We start from the raw sequence: 12,937 nt of genomic DNA, 5'->3' as shown, positions 1-12,937 counted from the left end.
TTGAAGCACGACTACAATTAATAATAATGATTAAAATGATTATGTTATAAATATAAACTCAAAATCTTTGCATAATCTGAATTCCAAATCATTACAAACACGCAGTTGGTGCTATAACGATGTGATTTCATATATATTTCTGGCAAGATGATTACCTGAATCCATCACATTTAGCCTGGTATGACTCCATTAATCCAACTTTGGACGAATAAGGTTTTGCTCATACGAAGGACAAGTGACTGAGATGTCCAAACGGGCCAGATGTGGCCAGATAATTTTTCAGTGAAACCCTAAAATTGGAAGTAGGTTTCATTTCACATTCCATCGTCCATATTTGAAATCAAACATAAAGGTGCACTACATAGTTTTTTGGAAGAAATTTTAATCAGAGGAGAAAATCTTCATCGATTGATTTTCATGCTTAAACACATTCAACAAACTGTCTTCATTTTCATTTCTGAATAAAGTCAATCTACAAACTGACAACACAATTTCATACTGTTTTACTCGGTTTACATTGACTGGACCCTGCCACCTTTTAACAGTGTTCTGGGGACCTTATTTTCCTCTGATGAAGACTTATATACTCGCCCCTGGAAATAATAGATATTTCACTTTTTTAAGTTTGTATTATTACCTTATCAAAATTGTAAATATTACCTTATTTTAGTTAGTATTAGTATTATAGTTTATTTTCTAAAACTACATAGTGCCCCTTTAAAGCAGCCTACAGAGATTGATTTCTCTCACGTCACCTCTCGTTCATGTAATCTTTCATATTTTTGCCATACAGTACAATGAACCTTAAGAAAATTAGCTAATTTTCACACTGAATATAAAGTATTTCAGGCTATGAAAACCTAAAAAACACTCTTCTATCTGACCCTGATTAACCGACACGCACTCACCCAAATTACCTTTCACAAAGCTACAGTGTAAACACCAGCCCTCAGCAGCTTTCTGCCAAGACTCCCCATTCATTCATGAAACCCACTCGAGCGCAGCACTAAATCAGGCCTTAACGATTAATGACTAACCGTATGAACGATTTATGACCTTTCCCTCTTTACTAAATACCACCGCACTGACAAAACAAACTGCATGTGTAGCCCTCAGAGTGGTCACCTCGTGCTCTCCGTAGCGTGGACATCCCTGCCGCCCTGTGCTTTTAACCCACTAAAACACAAAGTATTTAACCCTGGGGTGAAGTAGTCACGAGACGTAATAGACCGTAATTGCTCCTTTAGAGGTGATGCATTGATTCTATGAAAACACAGATTCAGTGGTTTGTTAGCTAAAGTGACCTGAGACATTATCTGAAACCACTCTGCGCATCACTGACGTCAAGGATTGGCATCTTTACAGTCACTCAGCTGTGAGGAGCTCAAGGGTCAGAGGGTCACAGCACGGCAACAATTGGGGGGAAAAAAATAGATGATAGACAAGTGATGTAGACAAAGAGCTCTTAAGAGGGCTGACAAAGCTTTCAAACATGTTGTTTTTTTCTTTTTTCCTTGCTTATTGTTTCAGTTAAATTTAGATGTAGTTAAAGAGAATTCACATTTTTGACACTGCTACATTACCAACATTAGATGCAACTAGTAAGCAGGTTAAGACACGTTAAATCAGATCCTCACTTTCTGAAAACGGTGGCTCCTTTTTTTCTTTTACAATTTCTTTCCTGCCTGTCAATCAAGTGTGACAAAATGTCAGTAATTCCTTACAGATATAAAAATGCAAAGTGCAAAAGATTCTGTATCAAAGGTCAGAGGTCAAGCCATTTCTTTTCCTCCTCCATCTCCCACCTTCTCCCCAGGGCATTCTTACCTGTATTGAGGTGAGATTATGGGTGCCAACAGGGGTCCCTTGGGTGCAGGTTGAGGTTCGTCAGCGTACGTTTCCTTCCCTCGGTCTCAGCGTGGTTTTTCTGGCTACGTGGAGGCTGGAGGCAGCTGCTCTTATAGAGACCCACCCCTCCCCTTCAACCTCCTCCTCTGGTTCTCTCTCTCTCTTTCAAAACTCCCTCTTTCATCACAGAGAGAGCAAGGGAAGGAGGGAGGGAGAGAGGGAGGGATGGAGATCCGAGGAGAAAGAAGATGGGGGGAGAACATGGACAGGGCGTGAGGTAGGAAGAGAGGGATGGTGGCAACAGGGGAGAGAAAGATAGGAGTTAGCGTAGGGAGAAAAGTAGAGGAGAAAAAGAGGGAGAAGATGGCAGGAGAAGAAATGACTGAGAGAATGGGAGATGTGAGGATGAGGAAGGGAGGAAGAGTGAGGGATGGAGAAGTGGAAAAATTAAAATAGACGAGGAAGAGGGAGGAGGAGGAAAAATTAAGGAAAACAGAGGGATAAAGGCATTCATCTTGGTGCAGCGTTACGCTTCATTGTGTCTTAATTTTTCACATTGTGAAAACATTAATAAATTGAATACAGAGAAAAAACACACAAGTCAACCACATAACCTGCAGACATTAAAGCCTGCAGACATTAAATTTTTTCTGTCCAGAAAAAAACATTATGACCTCGTTCCAAATTCATAAAATTACATTTACTTGTTTCCCTCATTGAATTATCCAAAATTTATGAATCAGAAATTATTGTTCATTTAAAATGTTTTAACCACAGAATGTAAGATGGCTCCTTCACTGGGCAGGATCCAGGCATGGGCATTCTAGACACATGCCTCAGGCCTTATTGCCACTAGGGGGCAAAGACAGAGAACAAAAAAGCTGCATACTTTAAATAATGTTTAACATACTTATTTACACACATATTCAACATCAAAATATTTTTTTTTTTAAATAATCCATTTGTCTGATCCATTTGTAAATGTATACACACATATCAGTGCCTTCAAAATATGCCTTAGGTTTTGTACTAGCAATATCTTACATGTATACATGTCTAAGTTGAGATATCCTTATAGTTAAGTGTTTTGTTTGTTTTGTGTGTGTGTGTGTGTGTGTGTGTGTGTGTGTGCGCACGCGCGCATGCATGTGTGCGCGCGCATACGTGCGTGCGTGCGTCTCTTTTTGTGCCCCCCCCCTTTTTTAAATCTTTTTATTTATTTTAAGCATTTTTACTTTTCTTCTCAGAATATTTTTTCTAATGCACATATGGAAACGTGTATTTTCGGTATCGCAGTTGCAGTGTAATGTCAGCATCTGTAAACAAATACAAAATTTTGCAAAAAAAAAAAAAATTCAATGAATCTCAAAAAACTTTTCTTATGTGACTTACTAATTGCATAAGATTGAAATATACATAGATTTGCTAAAATATATACCTAACTAAATAAATGAGTATAATAATAACAACCATGTGGAATTTAAGTTATTTGATGTGTTTACCAAATATCAAAATGTGCGTAAAGTGGGGCCCTGAAAAAAAGTCTGCTTAGAATAACTTTTGATCTGGCCCTGCTCCTGCTTTACTGAAAAGTCCATTCTCAATGTGTGTGTGCACTTCAAGTTTCAGATTTACATTTCACACTTGTAAAAGTTGCACACATGTTAATAAAAGGTAAGCACAGAGAAACATTCCCCCTTCCGTAGATACGTTTGGAAACAAGCTTTCCAATGTCTCTTCACACACATCATTCTGCACTACAGAGCACAGTTTTAAATGAAGGGGAACATAAATATTTTGTACAGGTTCTCCACTCACTTCTTGGTTTCTGCAAATGTATTGCATAGTCACACGCTCCATATTCAGCCTCCTGTAATACAAGTGTTATTTTAATATTTCTCACTCAGTATGTGAAGTGTGTATTTGCCACAGTTGAGATTTTTTTTAAAGTTCTTATTTTCATTTACAGTAACTGTGCCTATAAGATGACTGTTCCTCGTAACAATATGTTACCAGTTATTAATTCCCCAGAGTAAAATACTTATATAAATAACATATGCTGTTATCTCAAAGAAAATGTCGTATTCATGTACAGCGTTCTTTTGAAGAGAGGTTGGAGGACATCTTGCTGTCACTCCTCCACCATGTTGTGGGAGTGACAGTCAGATGTCCTCCAACCTCTCTTCAGGCAGTGGCAGGACTGTATTACTGTCATTCTGCTCACAAACAAAAATCAGCGCAGGAAACAAAAGAATCACGACGAGCATGAGCTCCAGAGTTTCTTATTACGCATCTGTCCGGTCTTCATTATCAGCAGGATGAGCTCTGCTTCTCTCTGATTAGGGTTACTTAACTCTGGCCATGTATTCGCAGGACGAATCTCAAAATGAATCACACAAGTTACTGTGACAAAAAAAGTTTTGAGGAAATAGGAAACACAATTTGTCCTGAAAGCAAATCCTTTGATGCATGTGTGGCTGTACTATAATGAATGAATGAATTGTCTGGATATAAATTGTACTATGAATACTGGATAACTGAATACATACCTGCCAACATTAGGCTGTGAAAAAGAGGGAGATTGTCTGCAAATGACCTACCATCAACATCGCCACCCCCGTATAACCCAACATTACAGATGAATAAACACAAGGATGAAAAGGCAAAATGATTTATAATAAGTCTTAAATTCATAGATATACAAAATGTACATAAAAAAAGTCAGCATCTAAAATTTACATTGTAAAAAGGGAAGGTCTGCCACTAAGTGGACTGAAATTTGGAAATGTATTTTTTCTTCTTGGGATCTGTTCAATCCATTTTCAGTTGTAAACTAATACCCCTTTTCCACTGGTCAAAAATCCCACTTAAACCCGCTAAAATCTGGCTTTTGTGTGCAATTGGAATGTGTAAACTCTGCTTGTACGCTGGGTTAATTGATTCTGCAGTCAGCTCCGTGCTCGATTTCCCGGCTATGAAAATACCTGGATCGCCAACCAAGCCGGCTAACTCTGGTATAGTGCCGGCTAACTTGAATAATTTAATCGTGCAGCTCTGCCAAATTGTATTGGGGGTTATGATGCTCAAAAGAATCTATCCACCGTTTTACAGAGGCTTCTCTCACAATGGGTGTATTGTGGTTTTCTCTTCTGTTACAACTGCTTCCGCCACATTCATGACGTCAGTGACGTACAACACGAAACACACATTTGATTTGTATTACTATAAATCGGGGGATTAATGGGAGAAATTACCGATTGGGAGCAGAGCAGGAGAAAGGGTTAAAAAAAATAAGACCACCATGAAAGTGTTGGCAGGTATGTGAATGAGGCCGATGAAGGCATAAATACATACTTGGAGTGAATCTTAATAAATCATTAAATCACATAATATTGTAAAATATGTGATGTTTTATTAAATATTGTTTTGATAAGAGATAGATATTCTGTGCGAAGGTTGTATCGTTCATGAAAGTACGTTTTACAAACATGTATGAAAACCATTGACCTTAACAGGGACCCTGGAAATCAGTCAAAGTTCTTGGTGCTGAGAGTTAAGTTTATACAGTATGACGATGTAGTAAATTGTGTGCCACAATCATATTTTTTGTATTATTTTGAATGGCCAGGAGAACTTATATGTATCTGTTATTAAAAATGTTGAACAATTTGGAAATATTTTGCATTACAGCCAACAGCACATGTGAACACCAACATACTCCAGGTCAAAGCAGCCATCAACTACAGTTACCGTCGACATCGGCAAGAAGATGAAAAGGGAGACAACATTCCATGTCAACTAACATTAGGCTTTATGATCAAAGAAAGTTTGATATCAATCACCTGTTTTTAATGCCTTGTTTTAGGGGGTGCTGCAGCCCCCTCAGTGCCCCTACTTCCTGTGTCCATGAAAGATATGGGGGTGACACAAAGTCAGCATTTTTAGGTAATAATATAGAAAATGCTCACTGTTTTCTCAGCAAACTAGATATTTAAATATTTAGTAGGACATGTGTCAGACTATGCGCAGTTTACTTCAGATTATGTAAGTTTTGCTTTCATTTGTCCCTTTTCCATGTAAATATTTTCATTTTCATAAATGTGAAATCAGATAAAACACTGCGATTCAATCACTGAGGCCAAATTTAAATCTCTTGTTAGTCACCTGACCATCCTTTGTAACTGCTTTCCTCTATGGAAATATTTGCTAGGGAAAAGCAATCTATGTTTCCTTCAAAGTACAATATGTAAGATGGTGTATTTGATATCGCTGTGTTGGTGTTGTTCCTAGAACATTTAACAGTGTTCCAAGACCATCACTTCAACTTTCAAAAGTCTGCATCTGCAGCAAGCCACTGTGGCTGAAATTATAAGACTCTCACTAAGGCAACTTGGGGTTGTATCCTGTTAGGAACATTTGTATTATTGTTAATTTCCTTTTTTTCAGTTTTCTGTCATTGCTTGATTAGGTTTAGGGGATTAAAACATTAATTATAATGTTCCAAGAAAGACTCCAACTCAACGATATGAAATTGTGCCATGTAAAATAGTTGATTGTTGAGTCTCGTTATCAGTTCGTCAAATACTGATGCTATAGGTCGATGGCTGGCCTGACCTACCAACCCAAATCAGGATTTGACAACCTGGGAATGAGACTCAACAATCAACTATCTTTCTCCAGAATCGGTTTTAACACCTTTAATTACATTTTACTGAACTAAACCAGCTTTTTGTTCTTAACAAGGTGTCAAGACATAATAGTACCTGCACAAGTGTTAAATAATCAATGAGTTGATCACGGGTAAGCATGACCCTCATCTGGGTTCATTCATCATCTGACTGTTCAGTTTGACATGTGTGATTCCATTCTCTGCTAATATACAGCTGGGTAACAAAGTAAAAATATCAAAAAAATTGACTGTGTAGGTGTTGGGCCAACATGAGCCTCCAGGACTGAATCTCAGAGGCTGCAGAACTCTAGTAGAGGTATCAGCACCAATCCTCCACAACACATTTCATCATCGAGCATTCTGATGATGGTGGTGGTGGTCAAACACACTGCTCCAAAATCTTTATACCATTCCTTCTCCTGTGTCTCCTGTTTCTTCAATATATGATGTATTATGTCGGTCAAAAAAGCAGAATGAATTATTTAGGAGAGGGGACAGACAATTTGAGAGGATCTGAGGCAACCTAAAATAGGTTTTGTCAAGTGGTCAGTCCTCATAAGGCTTCATGTCAACCTGGTGGGTTAGTTTATTTATGGAGTATTTCCTGTCTCAGGTTGTGTGCATCATGTTTGGTTTCCTTGAGTCAACAGAGGTTTTCTGAGATGGGATCTAAAAATTGCAGGAGGGTCTGCCTCGCCAGTCTATGTACACACTCAACAACAAACAAGCTCTGCTATTCTGACAGACAGGCCAATACATATATTTTTGTTTTAAGAGAAAAAGTTTAGCATTTTGGGTAATATCTTTATTCACATTGTGGCTAAGACTTAGATGATAAGATTAAAACCAACCTCATCCACTAAAGATTGGCTGATTCCAGGGGACTGTTAGCTTAGTTTTGCACAGAGACTGGTAATAGGGGGAAACTGCAAGCCTGGCTCTGTCTAAATGTATAAAAATCCACACACCAGCACTTCTAAAGCTCAGTAATTAGCATGTTATATCTCCTTTGTTAAATCCACACAAAAACTGATTTCTAAACATGAAAAATCAGGTCTGTGAATTAAAATTACCCAAGAAGGATTAATAAAGTACTTGTCATGAAGTTGTCAAGCACTGCAATAGTCTGGCACATAATTCAAGTGAAACCATAACATTTTGTTTTATACTTTAGGTCTTTTTACAAATTAAACAAATGAGATATAACATATATTACTGAACCAAAGAGTTGCTGGCAAATTCTCGGAACTTTTAACAAAGCCAGGCTAGTTTTTCCCCCTGCTATCAGTCTTTGTGCTAAGCTAACTGTCTCTTGGCTCCAGCTTTATATTTAAAGGTGTAACTGATAAAATTCCGTCTTCACCCCACCATTGCATTCCCGTTGCAACACTGCTGTTGTTCAAATGACATACCCCCTCAAGTGGTTGCCAGTTTGTTGCACTACCTAACGTTGCTAACGCTAACTAACAAATGTTCATGTTGCCAATGTAGTTAACATTTACTTTGCTAACACTATCTAGCTTTAACGTTGATAACTCTAGCTAACGTTAATGTGACCTGACAACAACTTTTAAATTATTCATTCACAACCATAATATTGTTTGTAGGGAAAAGAGATGCTACTTTTGTTCTTCACCTTTCTACAAGCTCTGTAGATGTATTTTTTTATTATTTGTCTACATAAAAATGTTATCAATATGACCTTTAAAGAACAGATATGAGATTAGTATCAATCATCTCATCTAACATTTGGCGAGATAGTGAATGTTTGTTTCCCGAAATGTTCTGAACTCCTTGGGTTAATTGTTCCTCCAGTTAAAGTGTTAACTTACTGCCATCGAACCAACAAACTGTTGTTCAGACAGGCCGTCTGTTGCAGCAGTAAAGACAGCCGGCTGGAGGTCAATAGACCATTACTGTGTTTGTCTGTTCCAGTCAGTGGTTCATTAGTAGATGCCCATCAGAGATGAGACAACAGCTTTGTCAAGTAATCCAAAGGATTGTCTCGTAATCAAGATGTCACTTGTTTGTGCCCACTCGTTGAACATTTCCATCCAGCCCCCCTATTCACACAGTGGCTTATATCATGATACACCTCAAAGCATTACACAAACATTCACTAATTGAAATTTTCTTACCATTCTTGGCTGAAAGGAAAATAAATAGTTCATCCAGAGCAGCTATATGACTTCCCTTAGAAGAATACCCTGTTCGTCAGTGCTTGCATAATTACTTTTTCAAGTAATCACAATAAAGTGATACATTTTCCTCAGTTGGTCTTAAAATGATGACGAGCATGGTTGTAATTTAGATTGAGTTGTGGTCGCCTGGTTGTCAGAAAAGACAAAGAATTAAATAATTTGACTCAGTTCAGATTGAATTCTATGGAATCAACCTTGCACACAAATTAAATTAACAGACAGCAGATAGTGAGTAATAATGAGAGCAGAGACAGAGTCATCAGATGCATATCTCCTTCAGTTCAAAGTTACACTCTCCTCCATCTTCAGAGACCAAACTAAATGGAGGAAACAAACCTCAGTGGCATCAGACGATCACCCACACAGTAATGACGGTCTGCAATGCTGACTTATTTGCTTCGCCTCATCGAGTGCCCACTCCTGATTACACATTCTGGTGTTTTGGCAATCTGAAAAGAGACACAAAATGCTAAATGAGCAATTAGGTTGTATTGTGGAGCTGACTGCGGCTAGCTGATCGCTAATTGAGCCAAACAACAAAACAGAAATGTTGGATTTCTACACACAGTACCATCTCAAGAAGTATAACGCAGATGAATACATTTAAAGAAATGGAGAGTGTGTGTAAAACACAGTGTGAGTAACTCAGACGAGGACTGAGAAACAATAGGAGACATCTCTTTGTCAGATCTCAGTGTCTGATCCATGAAGCAGATTTTCCTCAACCAAATGAATCAATGTCATTAATTAAATACTCGTTAAGTCTTTTCCTGTGGGAAATGGCTGATAGCTAAACAGTAAATTAGACAGAACCACAACAGATGCTAATTTTAGCCTGCTTCAGAACAACCAGAAGAAAGTATTTAAAGCACCAATGTGATTTACAGTCGAGCTTAAGCAGGGGTACTACGTCTTGCTAGTCTTTGTGGTGGCCTAAATTACCTGAAAATATGTTCATCATCATCCACCTTCTTAAACATAACTGCCATTTCTATCATGTAGAATTAACAAAGTCGATCCAAATGTCCACTTGCCCAACAAAGGTTCACTAACTGCATTCATGTTCAATTTTGTTGCTGGGGAGGAAAAAACTGTATATAACTATATCAGCCAGCTTATTTATAACTTAAACTCTACACGTATTATTTTTGTAGATGTATCTTGCAGTCACAATTGCTGCCACAGGCGGCCCTAGGGTGGGGGTAGAATTAGAGAAAATACAATTGGCCATTTTTATTCAAAGCATAATGTCTTACGTAGGGAATCTGACAAATAATTTTAATTTCACACCTTCTTGATTGATCAGCTGCCGAAAAGACAATGGATAGTGAAAATCTAAAGGGACATTTACATTTACATTTACATAGGGCATTTAGCAGACATCATGTCATATGCCATATTTTAAGTTTAAAACAATATGTTTGTTAACCTTTTAGCTACTGTTACCAACAGTGAGTGAGCTCAGAGAGACATCGAGCCTGATTCATTGTAGAAAAACATATTTGATTACCAGTTAGCTACCATTAGTGAACAGCTAAAGTTAAGTTTCAGCCACTTCTGTTTGATACTGTTACATGATATGATAGGAAAGCCGTTAATTAATAGTCATTTATTAACACACATATTGGACTAGTTTGTTTTTCAACATAAGCTAATGTATGCTAACGTAAGCTGTTGTCTAAATGTAGCTAACAGGTTACCAAATATGTTGTTTTTCAGTTTTACCTTACATTAGCATTTGTTAACTAACCTTAAATACCAACAACATTTGCATTGATAATTGAGAATTAATTACAGCTTTCCCATGATATCTTATAACGCTATCAAACAGTAGTGGCTGGAACTTAATGTAAGCTGTTAGCTAACGTTATCCATTGTTTTTTCAGTTGCTGGTCAATCAAGAGCCTGTGAAATGATAATGTTTCAGATTCCCTACATTTAAATGACTTGCAATCTGCAATACAGCAGTACAACATTTGGTCTTCCCACCCTGAGCGTGATATCAGAGGAGAATGGCCTCCATTTAAATATGGTCTAAAGGACTACAAGATATGATCAGATGTTTGACATACAAATGCTAGCTTATTCTCATTACTCATCTGATTTGTCTCCCTTTCTCCAGTTGGTCCAGTCCATGGCACCACATGTACTGGGATTACCAGGGTGACTTCACACTGCTCACGTCACACAAGACTCTTACAGCTGCTATAATCAATATTTTTATATTATTGGTGAATCACTTAACTACTTGTTGTGAATGGGGTCACCCATCCTGAACACTGCAGTTCCTTTCTGCTTTACAGATTTCTATCATCTTTCAGCTCATTTTGGTTTGATGGCTCACAGAGTTACTGCTCTGGTTCAGTTTCACTGCCCTCAAAAGACTGTGATCTTGTATGCTACCTGCCCTGCACCAAACAGCAGACAGACAAAATTAGTGACTAGTTGGGGAACATAGTGCCATACTTGCCAACTCCCGATTTTCCCAGGAGACTCCCGTTTTTTAATTGCCTTTTCCTGGTTTCCTCCCAAGGTCTCAATTCTCTCATATTTCTTAGATTTATGACAATTTGTCACACCTTTTCCCCTTTTGGTGATCATAACGTGTGTCTGGCTCTGTACAGCATGAAGTCTGCTGTAGTGTTGTGCCTCGTCCTCCCCAGTGAGTGAGAGACAGACAGAGAAATGGAGAGGAGAAAGAATATTTAAACACATTTTCAGACGCTTTGGAGAGAATTCCTGTTTCTGACATAAAGTCTTGACGGAAAGGGGCTGTAAAATCTGCCATGTCAATTTTCCTCTCAATCCTGGGTGTTGCACCACGTCAATGCCCTTCAAGAGGCTGACAAACACAGAGCTGTGACGTGCACAGACTCTCCAAGGGGCAGGGGCAAAAAAGAAATGAACGAAAAGTGGTAAATTTTACTTTATGCCACAGATTTCATTCTTTAAATGTCACCAGAATGATGGTAACACAATCCTTGAAGGCCTGCAATTCTGTTGCACCATTGTCATGTGATTGACAATGACAAAGAGCGTGTCAGAGGCATTACTATGGACCAGTTCTCACAAGATCAGTTGTGCTCCCCGTGTAAAACCAATAACTCACACAGTAGTAATGTCTGCTTTTCTTGCGGTCTTATACGGTGGCCTATGAGCTGCAGCCGGCCACTGTCCAGGCTTCTCTGCTCCTCACGGTGTCACTCAACCTGAAGAGCCGCTGTTTGTTGCCAAGCCCGTTCGGTAGGACAGGCCGGCTCTGCCCACCCTTGCTCCACCACCTGGTGCTGGCTGAGTGTTTTACAAACCAACCGCAAGAAAAACACAAGCTCAACCCATTAACACCAGAGAGAATGAGTGCTGGTGGAGAGGAAATTGTGAATAACAAAGAGCAGGTCAGCTCCGACATATGGCAGTATTTTTACTTATTTGTCTGATTTTTTTTGTGCGTTTCATTGTTGTTAACATAATTATACCCTATGTGCTTGATAAAGTTGTTATATTCAAAATAAAGAGGTTATATGTGACCTTTTTTCACCTGGTCTTTAAAAATGATTTTAAAAAATAGGACAGTTTGGTGGGCGAGGGCGGGGACCTAGGCGTCCTGATGCCTGGCTTCGCAGACTAGCAATACTGGTTCTGGAACCAAACTTCTGAAAAGGGGCTAGACTCTCTCCTTTTCCGGAGTTGCCCAGGGTGAGAGACGCCGGGCAGGTGTGGGGATACTCACAAGTCCCTGGCTGAGCGCCACAGTGTTGGAGTTCTCCCCGAGGAACAAGAGGGTCACTTCTGTGCATCTGAAAGTCACTGGGGGGAAGGCTCTGACTGCCATTTGTGCTTATGCACCCAACGGCAGCTCGAAATGCCCGGCCTTTTTGGAGACCTTAGGTGGGGACTCCATAGTTCTTCTGGGGGACTTCAATGCCCATGTGGGTAATCATGGAGAAATTGGAGGGGGGTGATTGGGAGGAACGGCCTGCCTAATCTGAACCCGAGTGGTGCTTTGTTATTGGAGTTCTGTGGTAGTCATGGACTGGCCATAACGAACACCATGTTCAAGCATAAAGTGGTCCATAAGTGGACTTGGTTCCAGGCCACCTTAGGCCAAAGGTCAATGATCGACTTTGTGGTTGTATTATCTGATCTGCGGCCGTATGTCTTGGACACTTGGGTGAAGAGAGGAGCAAAGCTGTCAACTGATCACAACCTGGTGGTGGGT

General features: G+C 39.1%; 1 protein-coding gene across 2 annotated transcripts in view; it reads right to left on the bottom strand.

Moving 5' to 3' along the window:
• Positions 1–12,937, bottom strand: part of pnoca (prepronociceptin a) — a 51,750-nt gene that overhangs the window by 14,740 nt on the left and 24,073 nt on the right. For both annotated transcript variants that reach the window (XM_084362823.1, XM_084362822.1), the window contains exons 2-3: positions 9,055–9,167; positions 1,828–2,025 (exon numbers count right to left, since the gene is read on the bottom strand). The gene's annotated coding sequence lies outside the window, so the exon portion shown is untranslated. The remainder of the gene's footprint in view (positions 1–1,827; positions 2,026–9,054; positions 9,168–12,937) is intronic.

Source organism: Pagrus pagrus (assembly GCF_965226575.1).
Source record: "Pagrus pagrus genome assembly, chromosome: 1".
NCBI classification, from domain to species: domain Eukaryota; kingdom Metazoa; phylum Chordata; class Actinopteri; order Spariformes; family Sparidae; genus Pagrus; species Pagrus pagrus.
Note: the sequence above shows the minus strand (reverse complement) of the source record. Positions and strands in the feature narration are given on the sequence as shown.